Below are 14,833 nucleotides of genomic sequence, written 5' to 3' on the forward strand. Positions count from 1 at the left end.
GGTGAGGAGGTTATGGAGATGGGGAGGGGTGTAGGTGAGGGGGTTATGGAGATGGGGAGGGGTGTAGGTGAGGGGGTTATGGGGATGGGGAGGGGTGTAGGTGAGGAGGTTATGGAGATGGGGAGTGGTGTAGGTGAGGGGTTATGGGGATGGGGAGGGGTGTAGGTGAGGGGGTTATGGGGATGGGGAGGGGTGTAGGTGAGGGGGTTATGGGGATGGGGAGGGGTGTAGGTGAGGGGGTTATGGAGATGGAGAGGGGTGTAGGTGAGGGGGTTATGGAGATGGGGAGGGGTGTAGGAGAGGGGGTTATGGAGACGGGGAGGGGTGTAGGTGAGGGGGTTATGGAGATGGGGAGGGGTGTATGTGAGGGGTGTTATGGAGGGGAAGGGGTGTAGGTGAGGGGGTTATGGGGATGGAGAGGGGTGTAGGTGAGGGGGTTATGGAGATGGTGAGGGGGTGTGGGTGAGGGGGTTATGGAGGGGAAGCGGTGTATGTGAGGGGGTTATGGAGATGGAGAGGGGTGTAGGTGAGGGGGTTTCTGGAGATGGAGAGGGGTGTAGGTGAGGGGGTTATGGAGATGGGGAGGGGTGTAGGAGAGGGGGTTATGGAGACGGGGAGGGGTGTAGGTGAGGGGGTTATGGAGATGGGGAGGAGTGTATGTGAGTGGGTTATGGAGATGGGGAGAGGTGTAGTTGAGGGGGTTATGGAGATGGAGAGGGGTGTAGGTGAGGGGGTTATGGAGATGGAGAGGGGTATAGGTGAGGGGGTTTCTGGAGATGGGGAGGAGTGTAGGTGAGGTGGTTATGGAGATGGGGAGGGGTGTAGGTGAGGGGGTTATGGAGGGGGAGCGGTGTATGTGAGGGGGTTATGGAGATGGGGAGGGGTGTAGGTGAGGGGGTTATGGAGATGGAGAGGGGTGTAGGTGAGGGGGTTATGGGGATGGGGAGGGGTGTAGGTGAGGAGGTTATGGAGATGGGGAGGGTTGTAGGTGAGGGGGTTATGGAGATGGGGAGGGGTGTAGGTGAGGGGGTTATGGGGATGGGGAGGGGTGTAGGTGAGGAGGTTATGGAGGGGGAGTGGTGTAGGTGAGGGGGCTAAGGGGATGTGGAGGGGTGTAGGTGAGGGGGTTATGGGGATGGGGAGGGGTGTAGGTGAGGGGGTTATGGGGATGGGGAGGGGTGAAGGTGACGGTGTTATGGAGATGGGGAGGGGTGTAGGTGAGGGGGTTATGCGGATGGGGAGGGGTGTAGGTGAGGGGGTTATGGGGATGGGGAGGGGTGTAGGTGATGGGGTTATTGTAATGGGGAGGGGTGTAGGTGAGGGGGTTATGGGGATGGGGAGGGGTGTAGGTGAGGGGGTTATGGGGATGGGGAGGGGTGAAGGTGAGGGGGGTTATGGGGATGGGGAGGGGTGAAGGTGAGGGGGTTATGGGGATGGGGAGGGGTGTAGGTGAGGGGGTTGATGGGGGGTGGTGAGGGGTTGGTGGGAGGGGTGTAGGTGGGGGGTTATGGGAGGGGGAGGGGTGTAGGTGAGGGGTTTGGGTGGTGGAGGGGTGTGGAGTGGGGTGTAGGTGAGGGGTTATGGGGATGGGGAGGGGTGAAGCTGAGGGGGTTATGGTGATGGGGGAGGGGTGAAGGTGAGGGGGTTATGGGGGATGGGGAGGGGTGAAGGTGAGGGGGTTATGGAGATGGGGAGGGGTGTAGGTGAGGCGGTTTATGGAGACGGGGAGGGGTGTAGGTGAGTGGGTTATGGAGATGGGAGGGGTGTAGGTGAGGGGGTTATGGAGATGGGGAGGGGTGTAGGTGAGGGGGTTATGGAGATGGAGAGGGGTGTAGGTGAGGGGGGTTATGGGGAGGGGTGTAGGTGAGGAGGTTATGGAGATGGGGAGTGGTGTAGGTGAGGGGGTTATGGGGATGGGGAGGGGTGTAGGTGAGGGGGGTTATCAGGATGGGGAGGGGTGTAGGTGAGGGGCTTATGGGGATGGGGAGGGGTGTAGGTGAGGGGGTTATGGGGATGGGAAGGGGTGTAGGTGAGGGGGTTATGCGGATGGGGAGGGGTGAAGGTGAGGGGTTATGGGGATGGGGAGGGGTGAAGGTGAGGGGGTTATGGAGATGGGGAGGGGTGTAGGTGAGGGGATTATGGGGATGGGGAGGAGTGTAGGTGAGGGAGGTTATGGAGGGGGAGTGGTGTAGGTGAGGGGGTTATGGGGATGGGGAGGGGTGTAGGTGAGGGGGTTATGGAGATGGGGAGGGGTGTAGGTGAGGGGGTTATGGGAGATGGAGAGGGGTGTAGTTGAGGGGGTTATGGGATGGGGAGGGGTGTAGGTGTGGTGGTTATGGGATGGGGTGGGGTGGGGTGTTGGTGAGGGGGTTTGGGGTGGGGAGGGGTGAAGGTGAGGGGTTATGGGGATGGGGAGGGGTGAAGGTGAGGGGGTTATGGAGATGGGGAGGGGGTGTAGGTGAGGAGGTTATGGAGATGGGGAGGGGTGTAGGTGAGGGGGTTATGGAGATGGGGTGGGGTGTAGGTGAGGGGGTTATGGGGATGGGGAGGGGTGTAGGTGAGGGGGTTATGAGATGGGGAGGGGTGTAGGTGTGGGGTTTATGGGGATGGGGAGTGGTGTAGGTGAGGGGGTTATGGGGATGGGGAGGGGTGTAGGTGAGGTGGTTTTGGAGATGGGGAGTGGGTGTAGGTGAGGGGGTATGGGGTTGGGGAGGGTGTGGTAGGTGAGGGGGTTATGGGGATGGGGAGGGGTGTAGGTGAGGGGGTTATGGGGATGGGGTGGGGTGTAGGTGAGGGGGTTATGGGGATGGGGAGGGGTGTAGGTGAGGGGGTTATGGGGATGGGGAGGGGTGAAGGTGAGGGGTTATGGGGTTGGGGAGGGGTGAAGGTGAGGGGGGTTATGGAGATGGGGAGGGGTGTAGGTGAGGAGGTATGGTGTGGGGAGGGGGTAGGTGAGGGGGTTATGGAGATGGGGAGGGGTGTAGGTGAGTGGGTTATGGGGATGGGGAGGGGTGAAGGTGAGGGGGTTATGGAGTTGGGGAGGGGTGTAGGTGAGGGGTATGGGGTGGGGAGGGGTGTTGGTGTGGGGGTTTGGTGATGGGGTGGGGTGTAGGTGAGGTGGTTATGGAGATGGGGAGGGGTGTAGGTGTGGGGGTTTGGTGTGGGGTGGGGTGTGGTGAGTGGGTTATGGGGTGGGGGAGGGGGTGAGGTGAGGGGGTTATGGTGATGGGGAGGGGTGTAGGTGTGTGGGTTATGGGGATGGGGAGGGGTGAAGGTGAGGGGGTTATGGAGATGGGGAGGGGTGTAGGGAATGGAGGGAGTAATGACGACGGCGGGGGGGGGGTTTACCTGGTTCACCAGTCACTGGACACACGGGACAACACCGCCCCGGCGGGACGTGTGCTCCCGCACAGCTGACCTCCAGGCACTCGGTCCGCTCGCAGACGGCCGTCCCCCCCGTCTGGCAGGCGCAGACAAGGCATGGCTCTGGCGCCCAGATGGCCCCCGGGTACAGGAGGATGCTGCCAACGGCGCAGGCCCGGCTGGCTGGAAAGCAGAGAGAGAAAGAGCAGCTGGAGTCATCGCTCTCCGCCCTGCACTGCAAGGTCCCCAGTGCCCTACCCCGCCGATGCCTCAACTCCCCATTCCCATCGCAGACACATCCCTACCCCACTCTCCCTCGTATCCAGTTTTCACAGCTGCAGCGTAGAAAGCACCCTAATGGATACATCACCGCTTCCGCTCGGCCCGCGACCGCGAGAACCACAGAGAATTGTGGACAGAGCTCGGCCCGTCACAGAAACCAGCCTCCCCTCTGTGGAGAACCTTCCGGTGACCGACCATTTTAATTCCCATTCCTCTTCCGATCCATGGCCTCATTTTGTGCCACCCTTGGGGCAGTGCAGCAATGCCTTGTGGGTCACCTGGCGGCCTGAATATCAAGTTCTCCTTCTTGTAAAAAAGAACAAACATTTGTCCCTCCCTCTCTCCTCCTCACGGAGAAGTATAGCATAGATACAGGCCAACCAGTCCAAGCCAACACCATCTGAACTTCCTACTCCCATTGGCCTTCACCGGGACCACAGCCCTCCATACTTCCACCATCTGGGTACCCGTCCAAACTTCTCATAAACATTGAAATTGAGCTCACATGCACCGCTTGTGCTGTCAGCCCGTCCCACACTCTCACCTCCCTCGGAGTGAAGACGTTTACCTTCATGTTCTCACCTTTCACCTATAACCCATGACCTCAGTGGTAACCCAACCTCTGGAAAAAGCCAGCTTGCACTTACCCTATCTATACCCCTCATAATTTTGTATACCTCTATCAAATCTCCCCTCAATCTGCGTTCTAAAGAATACAGTCCTAACCTATTCAACCTTTCCTTATAACTCAGGTTCTCCAGACCCGGCAACATCCTTGTAAATTTTCTCTGAACTCTTTCAAACTTATTTACATCTTTCCTGTAGGTAGGTGACCAAAACTGCACACTACTCCAAATTAGGCCTCACCAACGTGTATTCAACTTCAGCATAATATCTCCAGCACTCAGGACATTGATTTATGAAGTCCAATATGCCAAAAGCTTTCTTTATGTAGCATGCCGTAAGGTTTCACTGATGACGTAGTGGTTTCTCTGTCGCAGCAATGTTTGTGCTATGACTGGAGATAACGGGGTTTGGAATGCTGCTGTTCTTTCTGGTGAGTCTGGAAGAGAGATTTTCACGGCCTTTTGCCGGGGAGAGATGAGGAGAGAAGACGCGAATGGAGAGAGTCGGTAGACCGCCGGACGGGGTGGACTTGGAGCGAGGGTCCGAAGGGCCGCGACGATCGGAGGAGGTCGATGGTGGACAATCAGTGAGCTCCAACATCGCACAACAGACTGTTTCAGGAGAATGGGCCCTTTTTCTTTACTAACCATATAGTCAAAGTAATAATTATAAAACTTAATTGTTTAGTTGCATATTGCGTACTGTTTATTATTTCAGGGTGCTGATTTGTAACAGCGGACTCATCACGCAGCATCCATCCAAACGAGATAAGAATTAAGTTTGGCCAGACGGGAGGGCTATCACCCCCTAAATTAAGCCACTAGCTGAAGCGAGAGTTACATTTACAACTCTATCTACCTGTGATGCCACTGTCAATGATTTGTGGATCTGCATTTCCAGATCTCTTTGTCCTACCACACTCCTCAATGCCCTACCGTTCACTGTGTAAGACAGTCCTATCGAAGTGCAAAACCTCTCACTTGTCTGCATTAAATCCCATCGGCCTTTTCTCAGCCCATTTTTTCCAGCTGATGCAGATTGATTGACCAGCCTTGACAGTCTTCCTCACTGTTCGTCTTCCTCACTGTGCACTGCACCTCCAAATCAGGCCTCACCAACTCAACTGCAACATAACATCTCATCTCCTTTACTCCGTACATTGATTTGTGAAGTCCACAGTACCAAAAACTTGCTTTACAACCCCACCTACCTGCGATGCCATCGTCAACGGATTATGGACCTATATTCCCAGATCCCTTTGCTCTACTGCACGCCTCAGTGTCTGACCACTCGCTGTGCAAAACCCCGCAATTCTCTGTCTTAAATTCCGTCTGCCGTTTTCCAGCTGATGCAAATCTCCAATGCATCACCGATAGCCTTTCTCACTGCACCCTCAACCTTGGAGTCATCCGTAAATTGGCTGATCCAGTTCACCACATTATCATCCAGATCAGTGACACAGACGACCAACAACAATGGACCCAGCACCGATCCCTGCGGCACACCGGTAGTCACAGGCCTCCGGTCAGAGAGGCAACTATCTGCTACCACTCTCCGGCTTCTCCCACAAAGCCGACGTCTAATCCAATTTACTGCCTCAGCTTGAATATCAAGCGACTGAACCGTTTTGACCAGCCTCCCATGCAGGACCTTGTCAAATGCCTCGCCATGTTCATGGAGACAACATCCACTGCCTTGCCTTCATCCACTTTCCTGATAACTTCCTCGAAAAACTACATAAGATTGATTACACATGACCTATCCCCACCCCCAGTCCGTGTCTATCCAAATACTTGTATATCTGATCCCCTAGACCACCTTCCAATAACTTCCCCACAACTCAACGCCCTATAACTTCTTGATTTCCTTTCTTCAAACAGCAGAACAACGTTGGCTATCCTCCAACCCTCTGGTACCTCCCTTGTCACTAAGGATGATTTAAGTATCTCTGCTAGGGCCCCGGCAATTTCAGGACTTGCCTTGTCAGGCCCTGAGGATTTATACACCCTGATTTAGTCAGGGTAGCAAACACCTCCTCCTCTGTATTCTGTACAAGTTGATACTGCTTTCCCTCACTGCTATAGACTCTGTATCCATATCCCAAGTAAATTCAGATGCACCGAGTGCATTGAAGATCTCCCCCATCTGTTTTGGCTCCATACATGGATTACTATTCTGGTCTTCCAGAGGACCAATTTTATCCCTAGCAATCCTTTTGCTCTTAACACGTCTTAATCCACTGGACTCTCCTTCACCTTGTCTGCTAAGGCAACCTCCTGACTTCTTTCTCAAGTGTCCTCTTGCATTTCTTGCACCCCATAAGGACCTCGTGCCCGCCTATACCTGCTAGGCACCTCCTTTTTTCTCTTAATCAGGGCCTCAATATACCTGGAAAACAAAGAATCCCTACACTTGTTATCTTTACCTTTTATTCTGACAGGAACATACAAGCTTTGTTCTCTCAAAATTTCACTTTTGAAGTCCTCCCACTTTCCCAGTACACCTTTGCCAGAAAACAGCCTGTCCCAACCCACACTTGCCAGATCATTTCTGATACCATCAAAATTGGCCTTTCTCCAATTTGGAACCTCAACCCATGGACTGGACCTGTCTCTTTGCTTATTTACTTTGATGCGGTCACTGGATGCAAAGTGTTCCCCTACACAAGCGTCTGTCACCTGCCCCATCTCGTTCCCTAATAGCAGATCCAGTATCACACTCTCTCTTGTTGGGACTGACGAAGGAAAGATTCCTGAACACATTTAATAAACTCTATCCCATCTAGTCCTTTTACAGTATGGGAGCCCCAGTCAATATGTGGAAAGTTAAAATCACCCACTATAACAATTCTATGTTTCCTACAACAGTCTGCAATCTCTTTACAAACGTGTTCCTCTAAGTCCCTAGGATTTGCTGTGTGCTCTGTAATTGTGGCCCCATTAAAGTGGTCATACCTTTCTTATTTCTCAGTTCTACCCAGAATACTTCACTAGTTGAGTTCTCCAGTCTGTCCTGTGACATTTTCTCTGACTAATAACACCACCCCTCCCTTTAATCCATCCTGCTCTGTCATGTCTAAAACAAGGGAACCCCAGGATATTGAGCTGCCAGTCCTGTCCCTCCTGTAAGCCAAGTCTCACTGATGGCCACAAAGTCATAATTCCAGGTGTTGGTCCATACCCTGAGCTCACCCGCCTTTCCTACGATACTTCTTGAATTGAAACATACACAGCTCAGGACACTAGTCACACCGTGCTCAACCTTCTGACTACTGACTTTGTCTGAGGTCTTTCCAACATCTGCCCCCACAACCTCTCCACTAACTGTTCTGGCACTCTGGTCCCCACCCCTCTGCAACTCTTCAAACCCCACCGTGCAGCATTAACAAACCCTCCCACTGGGATATTAGTCCCCCTCCAATTCAGGTGAAAACCGTCCCTTCTGTACAGGTCCCACCTTCCCTGGAAGAGAGCCCAAAGATCCAAAATCTTGTGCCCTCCCTCCTACACAGCTCCTTATAATCACCAACTGGATAACCTTCCTCGTTCTGGCCTCACTAGCCCGTGGCACAGATAGCAATCCTGAGATCACAGCCCTGGAGATCCTACTGTAACTCCCTACGCAGAACCTCGTCACTTGTCTTAACTATGTAATTGGTATCTACATGGACCACAACTTCTGGCTGGTCACCCCTCCACTCAAGAATGCCAGGGATTTGATCCGAGATGTCCCAGACCCTGGCACCCAGGAGGCAGCAAACCATCCGGGAATTTTGTTCATTCCCCTAATTAATGAATCCCCAATCAGCACAGCCTCGCCTCTTCTCCGCCAGAGGCAGACTCAGCGCCAGAGACACGATTAGTGACTCTCTTCTGTCAGGTCATGAGGGGGATGGCCACTGGCTGTTTAACCCCTTCCCCCTCCTGTCAGCCAGTTTCCTGTGCCCTGCATCTACCCTCTCGATATGTCCTACCTATCCCCCCCCCCCCCCACCCCGCCTCCCGAATGATGCGGAGGTCACCCAGTTCCAGCTAGAAGCTGCTGCTGGATGCACTTCCTGCAGTTGTAGTCTCCCTGCTTCCCCACGTCCCGCAAGAGGAGCATCGCACTATCCTGCCTAGCTGAGCAGATAGAAATACGGGCAGGGAAAAAGAAACTTTGCCTCGAGCCTCTCTTTGTTTGCTCTTTCTGAAACAGGCTGCCGTAAGAGTGGACAGGGCTAGAGGCATCAGTGAAGGGAGGTTTCTTCACTAAAGCCTCAAGATCACCAGTCTGGCTCTGACCACTCTCCTCTCCTATCAGATTCCCTCCTTTCCCACCCACCTGGCTTCACCCATCACTTCCTCCCTCCCTGCCATTTTATCCTGGCGCCCTCCCCCCACTTCCTTCCCGGTCCTGAGGAAGGGTCGGCCCCAGGCATCCGCTGCTTACTTCCCTAGCTACCCGCCGAGCTCCTGCCGCACTTCCCACTGCTCCCAGTAAAGCAGCCGGCAAAAATCGGGAATGGGAATTAAAATGCTTGGCCACTGGAAAGTCCCACTTTTGGCAGATCAGGGGCAACGTGTTAGAGGTGTGTAAAATGATACACGGAGTGGGCAGGAACAGCCAATACCAGAGGGTATAAATTTAAGGTGATTGGAGGGCAGTGTGGGTGGGGGATGCCAGAGTCAGGGTTTTTTTTTTAACCTGCACAGTCAGCCAGATACAGTAGGGATTTTTAACATTGGGCACAGCCTCAGTTTTTAATATTGAGGTTACTGAGGGGCTATTTCAGCTCGCGGCGTCAAAGTTCGGAGTTCAAATCTCTCTCTGTCCTCCCCGTGAATGCTTGGGTTTCCTGCGGGTGCTCCGGTTTCCTCTCACAGTCCACTGACACTCCGGTCGGTTGGTTAACTGGTCATTGTAAATTATCCTGTGACTAGGCCAGGGTTAAGTCGGGGCAGGAGGTTGTCGGGGGGGTGGGGGGTGGTGGTTCGAAGAGCTGTATCCCCACTGTATCTCGAAAGACAAGAAACTCCTGGACAGGCACATGGATGATAGAAAGATGGAGGCCACGCAGGGTTAGATTGATCGCAGTCGGTTAAAAGGTGGTACAATGGGCTTGTTCTATGCTCCTGTTGCACCTGAGAACTAACCCTTTACGATTCCAGCCTCCCAAATCCCTCCGGAGGAGGTCAAAGCCACCCACACATCAGGTGGACCTGCCTCGGGACGTCAAGCACTGGGAGGGGAGAGGGGAGCTGGGTCTGAGGGGGGAACCGGATGAGGGAGGTGACAGGAGGTTGGAGCCAGAGAGGGGATGGATGAAGGGCGAGGGGGGTTGGTGACAGAGGCTGCGGGGTGGAGAGTGGACACCAAGAGGCTCCGGACTGCTAGGACCAGCAGAGAGCGGTCAGCACTGCCCATGTCCCTCCCTCCCATCCCGTCCGTCCGCACGGTGGGTAAACGCTGCCACCCTGGCCATTCCCTCCCCTGCTTTCTGGGAGAGGGATCAGGCACTCGAAAGGCTGGGGGAACCAGAGCTTTATATTTATTAACATTTTAATGCGATACAGCAGGGAGCAGGCCCTCTGGACTGTGTCGCCCAGAAATCCGGCGACCCCTCCCCCGGTTAACCCTAACCTAACCACAGGACAAGTTACCAGGATTAATTAACCTACTAATCAGCACGACTTTGGACTGGGGGAGGAAACCGGAGCACCAGGAGATGAACAGAGACTCCCTACAGGCGACGCCGGGATTGAACTCCGAGCCCCAATACCCTGAGCTGTGATAGATTGCTCCCTTACCCCCTTCTCCCCTCGATTCCCCACCTCTCCCTCTCTTTGCCCACATTCTCCCCGCCTCCCCTTTGTCTTTCTCCCACACTCTCGCATGCTCCCCCCACCCCACCTCCTCTCTCTATGACTGTCCTCTCTTTGTCCACACTTTCTGTTCCTGTTCCCTGATCACTCCTCCCTCCCTCTCTATCTCACACTCTTGCTCTGCCCTTCCCCACCTGTCCACCCCTCTCTCACTGCCCTCCTCCCCGTCTCTCCCCTTTCTGTGCCCCCTGCTCCCCATCTCTCTCTCTTTCCATCTCCCTGTCTCTCTCCCTCTCCATCTCCCCGTCTCTCTAACTCGCTCTCGCTCCCTCTCCCCGTCTCTGTCTCTCTTTCCCTTCCCCTCCCCCTCACTCCCCATTCTCCACTTCCACCCCTCTCTCCCTCCCTCTCTCTCCCTTGTTCCCCTCTATCATTCTCTCCTCTATCATTTTCTCTCCCTCTCTACCCATCACATTGTTTCTCTCTTTCTCTGTCCCTGTCTATCCATCTCCCCATCTCTCTCTCTGTCCCTCTGATGCACCATTAAAAACTCTTGGAGACGTGAGGCGAGATATCGGCTTTTATTGGCTAGAAGAAAGAACAAGCAGCAATTGACCACTACCCTACATCCTGGAGACGGAGGCCGGGGCTGTGTCTCCAATCGCCTTTATACCGGGGTCCGTGGGAGGAGCCACAGGAGCAGTCAGTGGGGGGGGGGGGGGGGAGCGCATCCAGACAGGTATATGTAGTTCACCATCTCCCTGTTCCCATCTTTCTCTGTCTCTCACTCTCCCTCTACCCATCTCTTTCTCTCTCGCTCTCAGTCTCCATCCCTCTCCGTCTGTCTCTCCCCGTCTCTGCTTTTCTCTCTCTCTCCCTGTCCCACTCTCCCTTTCTGTTTCCCCGTCTCTCTCCATCTCTATTGCTCTCCCATTCTCTCTCCCTCCCTTTGTCTTGTGTGTGTGTGTGTGTGTGTGTGTGTGTGTGTGTGACTCTCCCTCTGTGGATCTGGAGCCCCGTGTACCCCTACTCCCAACTGCTCCAGGCAGTGTTCCCGCCCGAGCCGCCAGACTGCCCGTCTTCCCAGGGTATGTCCACGCCTGGGTTTCCCTGGAGAGCAAAATTGAGGGCCGTCCAGGACCCATGGGAGACACGGGGGCCCCAGTGTGTCCTGGACAGTGATGGCAACATTTTAAGAATAATTTTAAACTTAAACACATGTGAAGGGGTGAGGCACAGAATCTGATTTCAGAGAGATGGGCCCCCAGCACGTGAGGGGAGAGAGCAAAACAGGGCCACAGAACAGTCAGACACAATCACTCACTCTCTCTCACACACACACTCACACTCAGATTAAATCTGTGTCTTTCCCTGTCCATGTGTGGGTGGAGAGAGGGGACAGAGGGGGGAGGAGGTGGAAGGCAGCAGGATGGGGAGAGAGAAATGGGGAGGGAGGAGGGGTGAGAGGAGGGTAGAGGGAGGGGAGAGGGAGGAAGGGGAGGGGTGAGGGTGAGTTGGGGTGGGGAGTTGGAGAGGCGGAGAGGGGAATGGAGACAGAGAGAGGGGGGGTGGCTGACGGGTTGGTATAGAGAGGTTGGGTGCATGGAAGGGAAGGAGTGAGGGTGGCAAAAGTCTGGTAAGGGGAGGGTGGAGGGAAAGGGGGCGAGGGAGAAGAGAAGTATTTAGAACAGCTGTGTGGTACAGGTACTGCAGCCCACTCAGCCCCTCGACCCCACAGTGCTATCCCACAGGGTGGCTCCCCAGCCACAGCTCTCAGACCGCAGATGATCCTCCTCTTCACCCTCAACCCCTCCCCCCCGCCAAACCCCTCTACCCACCTCCCTCTGCGGCCTGTACCAGGAACGTTTGTCCCGGATTGCTGCGAGAGAAGCGGACCTACCTATCGGGGTCCCACGGTGAAGGGTCCGCACCGGCCCGCTGGCTTCTGCGAGCTTCCGCGTGGGGCGAGGGGCGGCGGCGGCGCTCTGCGGGGTGAGGCGTCGCTGGATCCCGGCGTCGTTGGCACAGGTCAGGGAGACAAGCCCCAACAGAGGCACGACCAGTGCCCACCAGCACATCTCCGCTCCCTCCTCCCCTCCTCTCACCCTTCCTGCTCTCCGTCACCCTCTCACCTGTCTGTCAGTCTGTATCTGCCCTCTATGGGTGTCTGATACCCTCACTAACTCTTCTAGTCCTCTCACTCACTCTGCACGCGCTCTCCCCGCACGCTGTCTTTCCCCCACCTGTCTCCCTTCCTATCTCTCTCCCGCTTCCCCTTCACTCTTCCTCCTTCACTGTCGCTCTCTGTCTCCCCTAATCTCACCCTTTCACTGCCCCCTCCCTTTCTCACTCACTCAGTTTCTCTCTCTCACACACACATTTTCTTTCTCTCTCCCTCAGACCCTCTACCTCTCCTTTCCCACTGACCTCCCCTCTCTTTCTCTCTCCACCCCACCACACTCTCCCCCTCTCCCTCCTCAGTCCTTCCCTCCAGCCCCCACCAACCTCAGCAGCCAGCAGAACCCGAGACCCAGGCCTCTTTCCGGCCCTGCCGCCACCCCCGAAGACCCTTCAAACTTGCGGGAGAGAGAGAAAACCGCTGGCAGGCCGGCCCCGGGACGTTGCGAGGACACAGAGAGCGAGAGGGGAGAAAGAAAAACTCACTCCGAGCGAGGGGTGTGACGAGAGGAGAATGTCGGCCAGACTCTCTTCAGACCTGAGGCCTCAGGCCTAAGCCTTGATGAAAGGACTTTCTGTGCCCTCGAATGCTTCCCTCACACAGGTAGCTCTCAACAGGCCACAGGCGAACAATGATCCCTTTTCACCGGCAGTTAACGAGGCCACGAAACCTGAAGAGAAGGAAAAACAAAATAATAAATAGAATTCATTCAGTGAGTTGGAGGACCGGGAAGGAACTTGACCTTGGCCGCCTCATCTCCAGCTGTGATTGGACTGAAATAACTCACCAATAGAAAATGGAGATGAGAGCCGAAGGGGGTGAGGCCAAAACAACGTAGGACATGCACAGCCAGTGGGAAAGTATTGAAGGACAGAAGGGCCTCGGTGCGCCAGGGTAGGACACACACTGTGAATGGTTGCCATTGGGGTGCCCAGTAAGAGAGCTGTGAAGTTCTGGGTGGTGTCGAGCTGCTTGAAAGTTGTTGGAGTTGCACTCAGCCAAGGAACTGGAACGTGTCCTGTCTCACTCCTGACTCGTAGACGTGAGGGAATGTAATGTGGCGGATGTGGTGAGCAAGGACTATCTCCTCTGGGGACTGTCCCAGCACATCCCTTGAATCACAGATGTTCAGAGAGTAAAGTGGCAGATGTGGAGTGACTATGACACACAGGAGCAGAAATAGGCCACTCGGCCCATCGAGTCTGTTCTGCCATTTGATCAAGACTGATAAATTATCCACCTATCTCATGCCTTCACCCCGTGAGCTTTGGTGCCCTGACTAATCAAGGACCAATGACGTGGCCTCCACGGCCACCTGTGGCAATGAATTCCACAGATTCACCACCTTCTGCCTACAGAAATTCCTCCCCACCTCTATTCTACATGGACGTCCGTCTGTTCAGAGGCCGTGCCCTGAGCTAACCCCAGCCAGGCAACTGGAGAGTGTCCCATCACACTCCTGGCTGCAGCCTTGTCGATAGTGGGTGAGCTTTACTGAGGAAAAAACTTTCCTTTGACTGAACGGCTGCTGTGGCCACAACATCACAGATTACCACAGTTCAGTTTCTGTTCAACGGCTTAGAGGGTTTGACAGGAGTGGGAGACGGGGTCCCGGTGGGTTTGAAGGGAGGGGGAGACGGGGTCCTGGTGGGTTTTAAGGGAGGGGGAGATGGGGTCCCGGTGGGTTTGACGGGAGCTGGAGACGGGGTCCCGGTGGGTTTGACGGGAGCGGGAGACGGGGTCCCGGTGGGTTGGAAGGGAGCGGGAGACGGGGTCCCGGTGGGTTTGACGGGTGTGGGAGACGGGGTCACGGTGGGTTTGACGGGAGGGGGAGATGGGGTCCCGGTGGGTCTGACGGGAGAGGGAGACGGGGTCCCGGTGGGTTTGACGGGAGTGGGAGATGGGGTCCTGGTGTGTTTGACGGGAGTGGGAGACGGGGTCCCGGTGGGTTTGACGGGAGTGGGAGACGGGGTCCCGGTGGGTTTGACGGGAGCGGGAGACGGGGTCCCGGTGGGTTTGACGGGAGCGGGAGACGGGGTCCCGGTGGGTTGGAAGGGAGCGGGAGACGGGGTCCCGGTGGGTTTGACGGGTGTGGGAGACGGGGTCACGGTGGGTTTGACGGGAGGGGGAGATGGGGTCCCGGTGGGTCTGACGGGAGAGGGAGACGGGGTCCCGGTGGGTTTGACGGGAGTGGGAGATGGGGTCCTGGTGTGTTTGACGGGAGTGGGAGACGGGGTCCCGGTGGGTTTGACGGGTGTGGGAGACGGGGTCACGGTGGGTTTGATGGGAGCGGGAGACGGGGTCCCGGTGTGTTTGAAGGGTGCGGGAGACGGGGTCCCGGTGGGTTTGACGGGAGCGGGAGATGTGGTCCCGGTGGGTTTGAAGGGAGCGGGAGACGGGGTCCTGGTGGGTTTGACGGGAGCGGGAGACGGGGTCCCGGTGGGTTTGACGGGAGCGGGAGATGGGGTCCCGGTGGGTTTGAAGGGAGCGGGAGATGGGGTCCCGGTGGGTTCGAAGGGAGCAGGAGACGGGGTCCCGGTGGGTTTGACGGGAGCGGGAGACGGGGTCCCGGTGGGTT

At 55.8% G+C, this 14,833-nt stretch overlaps 1 long non-coding RNA gene across 1 annotated transcript in view; it reads right to left on the reverse strand.

Moving 5' to 3' along the window:
- Window positions 1-12,901, reverse strand: part of LOC132385462 (uncharacterized) — a 24,206-nt gene extending 11,305 nt beyond the window's left edge. The window contains exons 1-2 of the long non-coding RNA XR_009509188.1: window positions 12,741-12,901; window positions 3,349-3,546 (exon numbers count right to left, since the gene is read on the reverse strand). This is a non-coding gene — a long non-coding RNA (uncharacterized LOC132385462). The remainder of the gene's footprint in view (window positions 1-3,348; window positions 3,547-12,740) is intronic.
- Between the last annotated feature and the right edge of the window lie 1,932 nt (window positions 12,902-14,833).

Source organism: Hypanus sabinus (assembly GCF_030144855.1).
Source record: "Hypanus sabinus isolate sHypSab1 chromosome 24 unlocalized genomic scaffold, sHypSab1.hap1 SUPER_24_unloc_16, whole genome shotgun sequence".
NCBI classification, from domain to species: Eukaryota; Metazoa; Chordata; class Chondrichthyes; order Myliobatiformes; family Dasyatidae; genus Hypanus; species Hypanus sabinus.